A 12,171-nucleotide genomic window follows, 5' to 3' on the forward strand; every position below is an offset into this window, starting at 1 on the left:
CTTCTATTTCAAGTAGAAGTGCAGTGGAGGAATTTCTCTGAAGTCGTAAAATTTATGTGATGTGATAGATGTATCCTTTAAGTAAGGATAAGACTCTTACGTAACTGGTAAATCCAAATCCCCTTGGTCTCACGTATTACGTATATATAACAAATAGGCTTAAATCTTTTTGGTATAAACATTAATTATTTTAAATATTTGTGTTCAAGTATTTAATATTGCAGCGTACATATAGCTAAAAATACGTATTGTCATGTTTCCGTAGACATTCTTATCGCATGTTAAATTTCATTCGAATGATCGGACGATAAACATTCAAAATTGTTACTTCACTTCGTCTGCCAATAAATAAATACTGCACAATTCATTTGTCTAAACCGTTGGTATATTTCCCTTTCATGAGGTGTACAAAGACTCTCATAAACAACCATACAAAAATTAAATATCCCTTAAACTTCGAAAACTATAACAGTAGCTCCAACCTTTCTCCGAGTACTCGAAAGTATCCGAAAATATTCAAAAATGGTATATGCAAGTCGCAGAAATGCAGGATGCAACTGCGTCAATGAAAAGAGACAAAGAATAAAAAAAGAAGAAAAAAAAAGACGAGCACGATAGAAAGAGAGCGCGGGAGAGGAGCCTAAGTAAGCGAGTTACCTGAAAGGGGCAATCAATATCGTCCAACGAAGCCAGTGCACGTACGAGGAGGCATCGAACGCCGGAACAGCATGTTTACCGAAAAAGCAGCAGAGCGTCTTCGATCCGCTCGGCTCTCCCTCTTCTGGTCTAACGTTCGGTGTTACTATATACCGAGACAATCAGGCCGGGACACGATATCACGGCAGAGAAGGTGGAAGAAGAAGAGTAGTCAGCGACCCGGCGCACCACCATCGGCAGCAGTTCAGCGACGCTAATTCGGAACGTGCTGGTATACGAAACGGTTCCGCACTGTTCCTCGTCTCCCTCTTCTTCATTCTCGCACCGAAAGCGCTTGTAGATCGTTCGTTCTCGCTTCAAATCGCGCGTCGTTCGACTCGCCCATCCTCGTCGAATGGCGAACCCCCGACGCAAGGTTCACGATTCTCTCTCTCTCTCTCTCTCTCTCTCTTCCTTTCTTTCTCTTCTTCTTTCACCGCAGAATGGGTAGCCGCCTCGCCTCCGAAATTCCTCGCTTGTACACTCTTGGCTCGTGCTACGAGAAACGTGGGAAGATTCTCAGGCCCGAGGAAGCCCTGAACGTCCCCACCACGTGCAAGGAACACGCGTTCGCAACCGTCTGCGTGGCCTTTGTGCATGCGCACACCATTGTACCGGTGTACGTTACGTGTATACGTATGCTGATACGCTGGCCAAATACACATACACGCGAATGCTCTTTATGTGGGAACACAGAGAGAGGAGTCTCGTATCTTTCTTGCACTTGGATGGTCGCATTGTGCACCGAGCCGTGAGTCCTCTTTGTAAGAGAAGAGGAGCCAACCTGGCCCGGTAATGTAACCTTAGCGTGGCCCCATTGCCGCTTGTTGTGCACATAATACGAGGCTATTGTACCGAGCACGGGCCATATTGTTGCCCACATCTCGGTCGGCACCCTGCCCAACACACCGACCGAAGATCCCCTTTCCTTATTTTCTTCCTTGCTTCGCTCGCTACTTTTTTTTCCTTGTATTCTTTTTGCTTTCTTCCTCCTTATGATTCCCCTTTATAGGGCAGATTCTCCAGACTGACATCGCGCTGCATCCTTCATAATCCGAATCTATGCGAACGACGGGGCGGAAGGTGTAGAAGGGTAGAGTTCCCTCAGAGTGACTGTCGAGTGGTTGCGTTTGATATATGGTGTTTCGAAGATGGTTAATTTCTTCTGGTCTTGGAAGATTAGTTTGGCGCTACGAATAGACGGTGTTGCTCGTAAGATTGCGTTTGGATGAGCCGTGCTATGGTAATCGGCAATTGTGTGCAAATCTTTTTGTGGGAAACGAGCAAAGGTTAAAAGGGTTAAAGGGACGCTCGGATGGTCGCGCGTGGGAAACAGCGTCTCGCAGATTAATCGATTAATTTCTTTTGTTTGTGTCGTGAACGGATGACGCTGTTAACGCGATAAGTAGTGGTATGATACTTGGTAATTAGTATGCTATCTTTCATAAAAGCGTCTAGCGATTAACGTACTGACGTATCGATAGTAAATTCTTTAGCAGGAATTGTACTCGTCGTGGTTACGTGAGTAATAATTACGTAGAATGTTTATTGACAATTGCACGTAATTGTGAAATTTTGTAGAATCGTTTTATCGCTTGACGACTACCTTAACTCGAGACTGAATTATAAACCACAAAAATGGTAATAGCTGAACATGCGATATTAATACATGCGGTGATATTTAAATAGCAAACATAGTAGAATGCGTGTACGTTAGACGATGTATATGTAAATATTCTCACGGTTGAAAATGTTCTTTTTGTAAACATTCTCTAGGCTATCAGAATTTTCCTGGAAGTCGCTCGACTTCTGTTCGTGCATGCTCCTAACATCTCCCCACCGAATTCGCGACGCGTGTGTCTCTGACGCTTGAAAATCTCCACGCTAATACGCGTTACCTTGCTCGAGACGCGTCGTATTTACTAACTGCGTATTATTTGCATCTCAGTTTTCTAATTCTCCATTCACACGTTTCTACACCACTTTTCATAGAAGTTTAGATAGAAGATAGAAGACGATTAATTCGTCGAATTAAAACGTATTTATCTAATCGTCTATTGAACATCGTTAAAATCAAATTTAATATCTCGTCGAGGTTTCTGCGTACCTTTTTCCTCGCATTATTGAAAGTAAGCTCATTTTACAACACATTTTCTTACACATTTTTATATCAAAATATATAACGAAAGTTCATATTTAAATTTAATTAGTTTAATTTAAACAGTTTATTTAAATTCACTTCTGTTATTCGTTTATTTCAACAAAGAATTGATTCTAATTATTGCAAATTGCTGTTAACAATAGTTAGTCTTCTTTTCCTTTGTAGAATATCGGCTGATCGCGTGGTTTCCTTCGAGAGAATAATCGACGATCCGTTCGTTAACTAATCATACAAATGTGTTAATGTTTGCTTGATTCTAACAAAGTCAGACGCGTTGCAACATGTATATTCTCTTTTTATGGAAACAATGGCATATCTGATAAATAATTCACAATATTTGTCACGTAACACATAGCATTTGCATTTGCATCGTACGCGTTCGTTTAATTAAATTTTATTCGACTTAATCTCGCTTCGTTTCATTTAATCAAACTATTGTTCTAATCCTGTCGGCATTCGGTACACGTATATCAGGTCAAGTTACTCCGTTAACGATTCAGAGAAGTTTCGGTCAACGTGCACTTTTTGCAGCGGAGAATTCGTTCGCTAAAAGTGCAGAGCGTGCTGCGAACGCCTATAGGCGTCACGGTAAATGGGTCACTCGGGCTATGCTTGGATGGAAGCGTGCGATTGTTATCGACTAGCTGAACGTCGAAAGGGTTAGGTCGAACGATACAGTGGGTTAAGTGGATTCGTTACGGTTGCTTTAGATTTTTCACGGTTCATTGCGAATGTCGACTTTCGCGACGTGTCAACGCGATACAGCACGGAAAAGCGTAGTCCTGGAAATTGCAATTATTCAACGGCATCACGAATTTGTTTCATAATATTTTGCGAACAGTCGAAACGAAATAATTTTATTTTACGGGATAAGATCTATCATCTGCCAGAGGAGATAAAAAGAATAATTTTGCGAAAGAAAAGTTCTCATTGAATTTTGAGCAACAATTTTTGCGACGTTGTATAAATTTATTTTCTTCGTCGACGTAAGCTTCGATTACAAAAATAATAGTTGCCCGATGCTTCTCAGAGTGCGTGCTTATTGCTAACATGACGCGTATAATAAATTGCATTTTTATAAGCTTGCAAATAATTTTGTTACTTTTCCTGGAAAACGTGTTTCAGCCGTGTACACCACTTTTGAAACGCTTCTGCGATATTTCATCCATTTTTATCACTTTTCCATTTAATAAGCGACTCTTATACGCACAAACGTACCTGGTCAACCAAAGTAATCTTGAAAACCTCGTGATTTTCTCAGATGAGTCGAGTCGTTAAAAAGTTACATAAATTAGTCTGTCCGATATTGCAGCGAAGAACTGGTGGTAATTATGAACGGATTAAACCATGACGACACAGGAACATTCAGAAACGTTTCATTACACCGGTCGTTTACAAACTAGCAGACAAATATTTATGCGTCCGGATTTAATCCGTTGCCTTCGAACTTGTCACGAGATTTGTAGGAAACAGCTTGCACTGGAACCTTGACGGATAAATCGGGAAAATCTGGTTATTTCGGAAAAAATATAAAGATAAAGAAAGGTATACTGTTTATTGTGGTATGCGGGCACTAAGACGACTCCTGCATAGTAATTACTTTTACGTTCAGACAGACTCACGTCGAGTTCTCACTTTTACGAATCTTGTTATGAATTTCGATAGCTTCTTCATTGGAACAGTATATTTTGTTTAAAATTTCATAATTTAGATATCTTTCCATTATACGTACAATCTTTTTAAATATAGTGGAATAAGTAGTAATAAGTAGAATAATAACAGAAATGTAGGATAAGAAATAATTGCAAATTTAATAGTAAAGTTCTTGTAAATAATTTGCAAGAAAATAGATTCGAAGGAAATACGCCCGACGTGCATAATATTCAAAAACGTACATATAAAGCATGCAAAATAAAATAATTCTTCTCAGACTGTGGATTTTATGCAAATTCACATCTTCGAACGTATAATTAAAACATGAAATTTTCGGTAAGAAATTCTTTTACCTATCAAGCACTATAGACAACACTATACTTTTTTTTATACAAGTTGCGTGTATTCCGTGCAATGGTACACTTTCCTACAATTTCCTATAAACGCAAAGACCTCGTAGTCTAATTATTATAGAATTTAAGAGACGAAGCAAAGCACTGTTCAAACTTCATTATACCTCTGCTCATAAAAATATGAATTTTTGCGTAAATGTTGGCCGTGTCTGGTAATAAGAAATGCGAAACTTTGCCAAGACAATTGCGGATATTCGATAATTTCGTCTACGAAGTAATTAAATTACGACAGCGATAAAACCGCGAAGAAACACGTGCACGATCGCACGAGTCATGAAACGATCGTTTTCGTGAGCATCTTCGGATACTCTACTTTTTTCTCCTCTTCGTCTGTCCGTTTTTTCCATCGACTTCATTACCGTATTGGATTAATGACCGGGAAGATGGCCAGCATCGATGTTTCCGACTCGTTTGCGCGGTGAATAATCGGGCATTAAGTCGAACGGATTCTCTTCCTACTCATCAAGGGCCACGGAGGCGGTCTTTTAATCGACTTGGCGTTAACGCCACGATCGCGTAGCAAACACCTGTGAAAGCAAAAAGAGCCGATGCTGTTACTTCTTCACGCCGTTAATCGATGTTTATTTTCAGGACGCGATACCTTTCGGTTCGAACGAGAGCGGCTTCGTGAGTCGAGGATTATTCGGTTCACGTCCGTCATCCTCGATATGGATAAATGTTAATTCGAACGTGCAAGTCCGTGGAAAGGATCAGATGGTGTGATCTCTCGCCGCGAGTATCTAAATCACCGATGATGCAAGCGACCGCCGTTGAATCGTTTTGACGAAGGCCGAAGGGTTTAGCCTTTGAAGAATTTTTAAAGCTCGTGTGAATGGATTACGCGTGTCGTGTAATATAGTTACGCTACACTGCCGTGGATAATTATAAACTCGATCCTGTTCTTACACTTGTCGAAGAAATGTTGAAACAAACTTTGGAACAATATAATTGCAATGTGAAAAGAAAAGTTTTGTCATTAAGTGGGTATTGACAAATCCGCCATCACTTAGTTGCCATCCCAATATAATTTACAGTAAAACAATGTAATTGCAACATGGAAAGAAAGAACATGGAAGTTGACAGACCCGTTTGTATAATTTCATATTATTGGGCTGGCAACTAAGTGATTGCGGATTTTGTCATTAAGTGATATTGACAAATTAGTTGCCAGCCCAATATAACGTGCAGTAAAACAATGTAATTGCAACATGGAAAGAAAAGTTGACAGACTCGTTTATATAATCTCATATTATTGGGCTGGCAACTAAGTGATTGCGGATTTTGTCATTAAGTGATATTGACAAAGCCGCAATCACTTAGTTGCCAACCCAATGTAATGTACAGTGAAACAATGTAATTGCAACATGGAAAGAAAAGTTGACAGACTCGTTTGTATAATTTCATATTATTGGGCTGGCAACTAACTGATTGCGGATTTTGTCATTAAGTGGTATTGACAAATCCGCAATCACTTAGTTGCCAGCCCAATATAACGTACAGTAAAACTGAAGCACAAAAATTGTCTTGTTTTGAAGTTTGCAGAAAATGTAATTTTCTCTTGTTTCTCTTGTATTTTCGGCTGCCAGGAGATATAAATTCGACCTTAACTTTGTCACGCTTTCATTCAACGTTTAATGAATTTTCCTTTATTTTTTATTGCTATGTTTTGATTCAGTCTGTTAGGTACACTATCCGCTAACCTGTTTAGAGTTTCGTTCTGAACATCCGTGGGTTTTAGTCCGTTTTTAAATTCTACGGTATTTCCTATAGGTGGCCTTCCCTGGTCGTAAAATCTTCTGGCTGGAATTCCCCACGAGTTGTCGATGGCGTTCAGATTAAGACACGACGCTGACCATGTTAAATAATCCCATTGCGAAAAAACGTAAAACCAGTTTTTTTACAGTGGCGGCCGTATGAATGGCAGCATTGTCTTGTTAAAAAGTTGTCTTTTTGTTTGTCGTTTCAGCGATGAAAGGCAATAATTTGCCATGTCACATGTCCTGACATCTTGGAGCGTTCAATTCACCCTTTGCAAAAATAATTTCACTCCAGGCACGATCGATGCTTTCTTGGAAATATCGAAGAAATAATGCAGGAAATGTATTTGATTGTTTAATTATACACAACGCTAAATAGCTACGTTTAATATGGCAAGGAAACTTGTCCACCATATTAACTCTCAATTGTGTTTCTAACTCTCGATTGATGTCATTGGGTCAGTAATGTTTCTAATATTCTACGGTTTTATCATTTGTTATGATAATGCGCCGGAAAATTGTATGCGTAACGTGTATCGAAGACACAAACATGTTATATAATGAGACACATGTGCGATACTTTGCTATCGTTAAGGTACTTCAGTGTAGACTTGATTTATTTGTACGATCAGACAACGATAAACTATGCATGTCACATATGCGACACTGGGTTCTTACGAACACTACGGCGCGTCAGACGTGTGTGAAGAAAAATCTTGCTACACACTGAAACGATGATACCAATAATTAACATTCCTCCAATAAAAAGTCTACAAAGGACGTCGAATCGGAAATTAAAGAAGCTTCTTTAGAATTCGATCCTAATTGGAGTTAAATTCAAGGAAGAAAGATAAATAACATAAAAAGGATATGAAAAATTAAAAGATTGACTTTCTTATCTTGAACAGTGAAGCTTCGTGAACGGAGAAACAGACGGAGGATAAAGAATGTCCTCCTTTCTTTTTTCAATTTCAATCATGAAATTTCCAAAGAATTACATTTCCTTTTTAATTTTAATCGCGAAATTTCCAAAGAATAACGTTACTTGCGCATAAAAGTTGAAACGTCCCGGAACGACGGGTCCGCGATTCCTTTGAAGTCGTCCGCAATCGGACACAACGAGCAGATTTTTCATTCGTAGAACCGGTCGACTTCCGTCGTGCCACGATGGCTGTCAGACGGTGCCTCGATTTAATTATCAGAAGCTGGCCGATTTCCACGTCGTCAAAAATCACTTGTTCGATGCCAGACCTCGATGCTTATAGTGACTTTCACCTGAGTCTCAGATTGAGTGGTAAGACTGTCTTGAACGCTTATGCAACGACGCGTGCAAGGGAACACGCGGCTGGGACATAGTCGCACGAGACCAATTAATCACGAGACGAAAAGAGAGCGAAGGAACCTCCTTTTAAATCGTCGTAACACGCGCGCGATCTGCCAACGGCAACCTGTCGCGGTTACGCAAAAATTTACGCGCATGCTGAAGCTTGCATCAACTCGTGTAGCGGGTGGAATTCCTACTTTTTGCTAATTCACGCCGACTCTTTTATCAAAGCTCGAAGAATCGTTTAGAATCTGTTGGAAATTCATTTTTCTACATTTAATCCTCTCGCAAGTCGTATCGATCGCAGCTTCTGTGTGATCGCTTTTTAAAAAGTTACTATGATTAGTATTGCACGTCTTACGAAAAACAGTCTCGTTCTCGTAAATGAATTTATCACGAGAAGATAGAAGGAGTAGTTGCAAGTGACAAGGGAAACTTGTAAAGATGATGTCTGTAACGATCATTCGTCTACGTATTTTAACTTATGCAGTTGATTTATCTTGTGACCGCTGAGCGAATCGTTTATTGGATTGGCGTTTATTAGATTGCCAAGCCAATATTTCCAGTCGTGTCTTGACTGATCGATTTAAATCGGTTTAACAATTTACGCGCATCGGTACATTTTGCATATGGAATTAAACAATCCATCTTATTGATATCTTGACAAAATGATAGGTATTGAGTTATTAAGAAAAATTTCATCAAAATATCGTCACTATAGCAGTACATACTACTAAACTTCAACGGTAAAGGAATAAAAGTTCGCAGCTTTTAGGTACCTCGACACGTTTCAGAAACCAATGGAAAGATATTTTTCTGTCACAGCCCGCAAGATCAACTGTATAAAAGAAAACTCGGACAATAGCGAAAGATCTGTAAGAAGAATCTGTAAGGTTCGTGCGAAAGGATCGGTTTGAAAATGGGACGAAACCGTTCTCCATTCAATCGGAATTTAACAGTCCGCAAAGGACGGAACACGCGAAAGAAAGAGCAGCGGGTATCACGCGAGGCCCTTCGCTTCGATAAACATCGAAATGACCGCGTGACCTGTTTAGCTCGGCTCAATTATGCGCCCCGTGGCCCAGCTACGGGGATTACACCTGCTCTCTGCCAGGATGTCTCGGCGACAGGGTGGCAGAACGAATCGCCGAACGACTTATCGAATCATCGCGGCCTACCAACGGCGAAAAATTATCAGAAAAAAAGGGAAGTAAAAAGAAAAAGACGAGAAAGAGAGAAGGGGAAGAAAAGAGAAAAAATGGAAAGGAGGGAAGAGGAACAGATGGGGAAGAGAAAATGGCAAGTAAAGAGAAAAAGGGAAGAAAAAAAAATGTGGAAGAGAAAGACAGAAAGAAAGAGAAAGAAGACTCCGCGGAGGGCTGCAATTTTCGCGGTTCGCATTTTTCTCCATCGCCGGCGCCCGCGTACCGTTATATTCGCGGTAATCGCGTCTCATCGTTCCCTCGGTCCGGTTCCTCCTCTTCGAGCCACCTGCTTCGCGTATACACCGTACGACTCGAATTAACGTCGATGTTGACTGAAAGGTTACTCGTACAACGGTCCCCTGCCGGGACTGCGTGTTTCTACCTTTAATTTTAACTCTTTCGCCATGTACGACAACGTGGCGTGGTGTGGTGTTCGATGCTGCCTCCTCGACGGTTCCACGCGAACCACCATTGGCTTTTGACGATGGTCACTGCGAAATCGCACCAGGGATCGACCATCTTTTGTAGAAGTGGAATGCTTCTAGTTACTAGAAGGCGGATCTTTATGCATTTTGCAAGGAAAATGGAAAATACAAACAAAATGCACAGAATGCACACGCAGGTTATCATAGGACGAGCACGGAATAGGTCTTCTTACTGTTTTCTTGACTTTTTGATTTTATTGTCAGCCTACGTGTGATTAAAAAGCGATATTTTAACATAAAATAGAGAAAAGTAAAAGCAATCTGTTGGGTCTATTGGAAATTTAATTAAAGCAAAGAATATTTGAATAGCTTTCAATATATGTTCATCTTTGAAGTTAGAAGGAATATAGAAGAAATACGTGAGATTCAGAATCAAATGAAAAGATGTTTTCGATAATATAGGTATGATAAGAATGTTGATAACAATGTAAATACTGAAGTTTATAATTGTTTCTCTAGAAAAGATGGAAGATGCGATTTATCGTGTTTTCGTTTGAAATCTTCGTAATATAATGCGGTGTAATTAACGAAAGTGAATGTAGAAGGTGAGAATTATTAAAAAATCGAGCGATCGAGATCTGCCACAAGTTGCAGCCTTTGCTTGCACGAGGAATTAGCATTGAAATTACGTGTATCTGCAACAAATCCCACGCGTCAACACGTTACGTGGTGCGTAAAATGCCAAGAAAACTAGCTTTCATCGTATTTAACAAAAATAAATCAAAGGCCGCAACAAAGAATTAGCATAGAAATTATCTATCCTCCTAATTATCTGTATCACTCGTATATAATATTCATAAAATTAGCATAACAAAATTCCGTAAATAACACGATAAAAAATGGTGCAAGCTGCCATCGTAGCCAGCTGGAAAGCAAATTACCGCAGCGGCTAGCGTAACCAATTAACTTCATCTATCTTCCTATCATCTCTATCGTTTTTCAAATCATTTTTCCAATCTCATCCCTCGAAGCTTATCGATCCATCGAACGATTAATTAATTGCAAATTGATCACGATGAGAAATTCCAGCTGGAATCGGCTGTATCGCGAATAATACCACCGACTGGCCAGATTATGCGGAACAAGTTGTCCTTGGGGCTCTTTATAGATAAAAAGAAGCTCATAAAACGCTGCACGCTGTCGGCTGATGATTTTTTAAATATCCTCCTTTTTCTTTTTCTTTTCTCTTTTTAATTTCATTCGCTGGCTGATCGGTGAATCTAAACGAGCAGCGGACTAATTAACAACTGCTACCGGTTGAACGTTGGCCCGATGAAGCACTTGAGCCGCAGGCGCGATCGTTCTCCACTGACGAACGATATTTCTCGTTCCTCGAACACGCGGCGCCACATCGTTCGTAAAAAAAAAAAGAAAAAAGAACACGCCGCGGCTTTCCGCTTCCAGTTGCCCCTTCTACTCCTCCTCTTTCGTCCATTAGCGTTTCGAGTCTTAATTATCCCGACGTTTTCCTCCTTAGTTTCCCCATTAAAAGAATATCCACGCGATCAGACGCAGACTTTAGGGCGGTTCTGAATTATAACACCGGGTACATGGGTAAGAGGTTAATTTGTTGAGGGATGTCTTCTCTCCGATGAGCGATACGGGTGTCGAGTTTACGTATCTTTGAGGAGATCCAAGCGATTTGTAATTTGATGATGTAGACGCAGAACGACGATACGGTTCGGAGGAGTAGAAATAACGCGTACGTTATTGCTCGTAAACGCAGCGATACTTTGGTCGATTTTGCAGGAACAGTATGCAGAAATTAACGACGAATTGGTAATTAGAAGCAACACTTGCTATCTTTTTTTTTTAATCATCAGGATATAAATCCAAATTATATGTGAGAAACTATTGCAATAATAAATATCATTGGTTACATCGACATTGAAAGCCTTTCTATCAGTTTAGAAGATGCTTTTTAACATGTCTTCTGGTTGGAGAATTGCAAAATCTGGCCACGAAGAGTTTGTCAGGTAAAATTAATGATAAAAAAAGGAGTAGCTGAGCAATAACTTAACTTGACTGTGCTTTTATAATTTTGTAGACTTTTATTCACGAAAATGATCAAGTATAATATTACAATAAAGTAGCGAAGTTAAAATAGTTGTTCAAATCAAGACTCAAGACTAGTCTCGTGGTCGAATGCTTGCAGTTTTTATATGTTGCGTTTGTAAGTGTTGAGGGACAAGGGGAGGATCCTGATTGCCCTACGTAATGGGGAAGGTGTAATGTTGAGCCATGTGCGAAGATCAAGTCAAAACCTAATGGTTCGCTGTCGTTGTCACAAGTTCGTCGAGTAACAAAATAGTTCTATTCAACCGTAGTAGAGCAGAAACATTAATTCAATGAATTGGAAACATTTGTAATTCATGAAATAAAAATACGTTACAAATATTCGTATTATATTCTTAATTATAAACATTACGAATACTAAACGCTTCAAGTTAAACTAAATAAAAAAGACCCTATCCTTA

General features: G+C 39.8%; 1 protein-coding gene across 7 annotated transcripts in view; it reads right to left on the reverse strand.

Annotated features, from left to right (window-relative positions):
• The window catches only part of LOC122575219 (tubulin polyglutamylase TTLL4-like), a 234,530-nt gene that overhangs the window by 20,960 nt on the left and 201,399 nt on the right, over positions 1-12,171 (reverse strand). Inside the window, exon 1 of one of the 7 annotated variants that reach the window (XM_043743892.1) lies at positions 658-1,125. The exons of the other annotated variants lie outside the window; for them this stretch is intronic. The gene's annotated coding sequence lies outside the window, so the exon portion shown is untranslated. Of the gene's footprint in view, positions 1-657; positions 1,126-12,171 lie in introns of those variants that run through there. 7 annotated transcript variants of the gene reach the window in all.

This window comes from Bombus pyrosoma, linkage group LG14 (assembly GCF_014825855.1).
Source record: "Bombus pyrosoma isolate SC7728 linkage group LG14, ASM1482585v1, whole genome shotgun sequence".
NCBI lineage: Eukaryota > Metazoa > Arthropoda > Insecta > Hymenoptera > Apidae > Bombus > Bombus pyrosoma.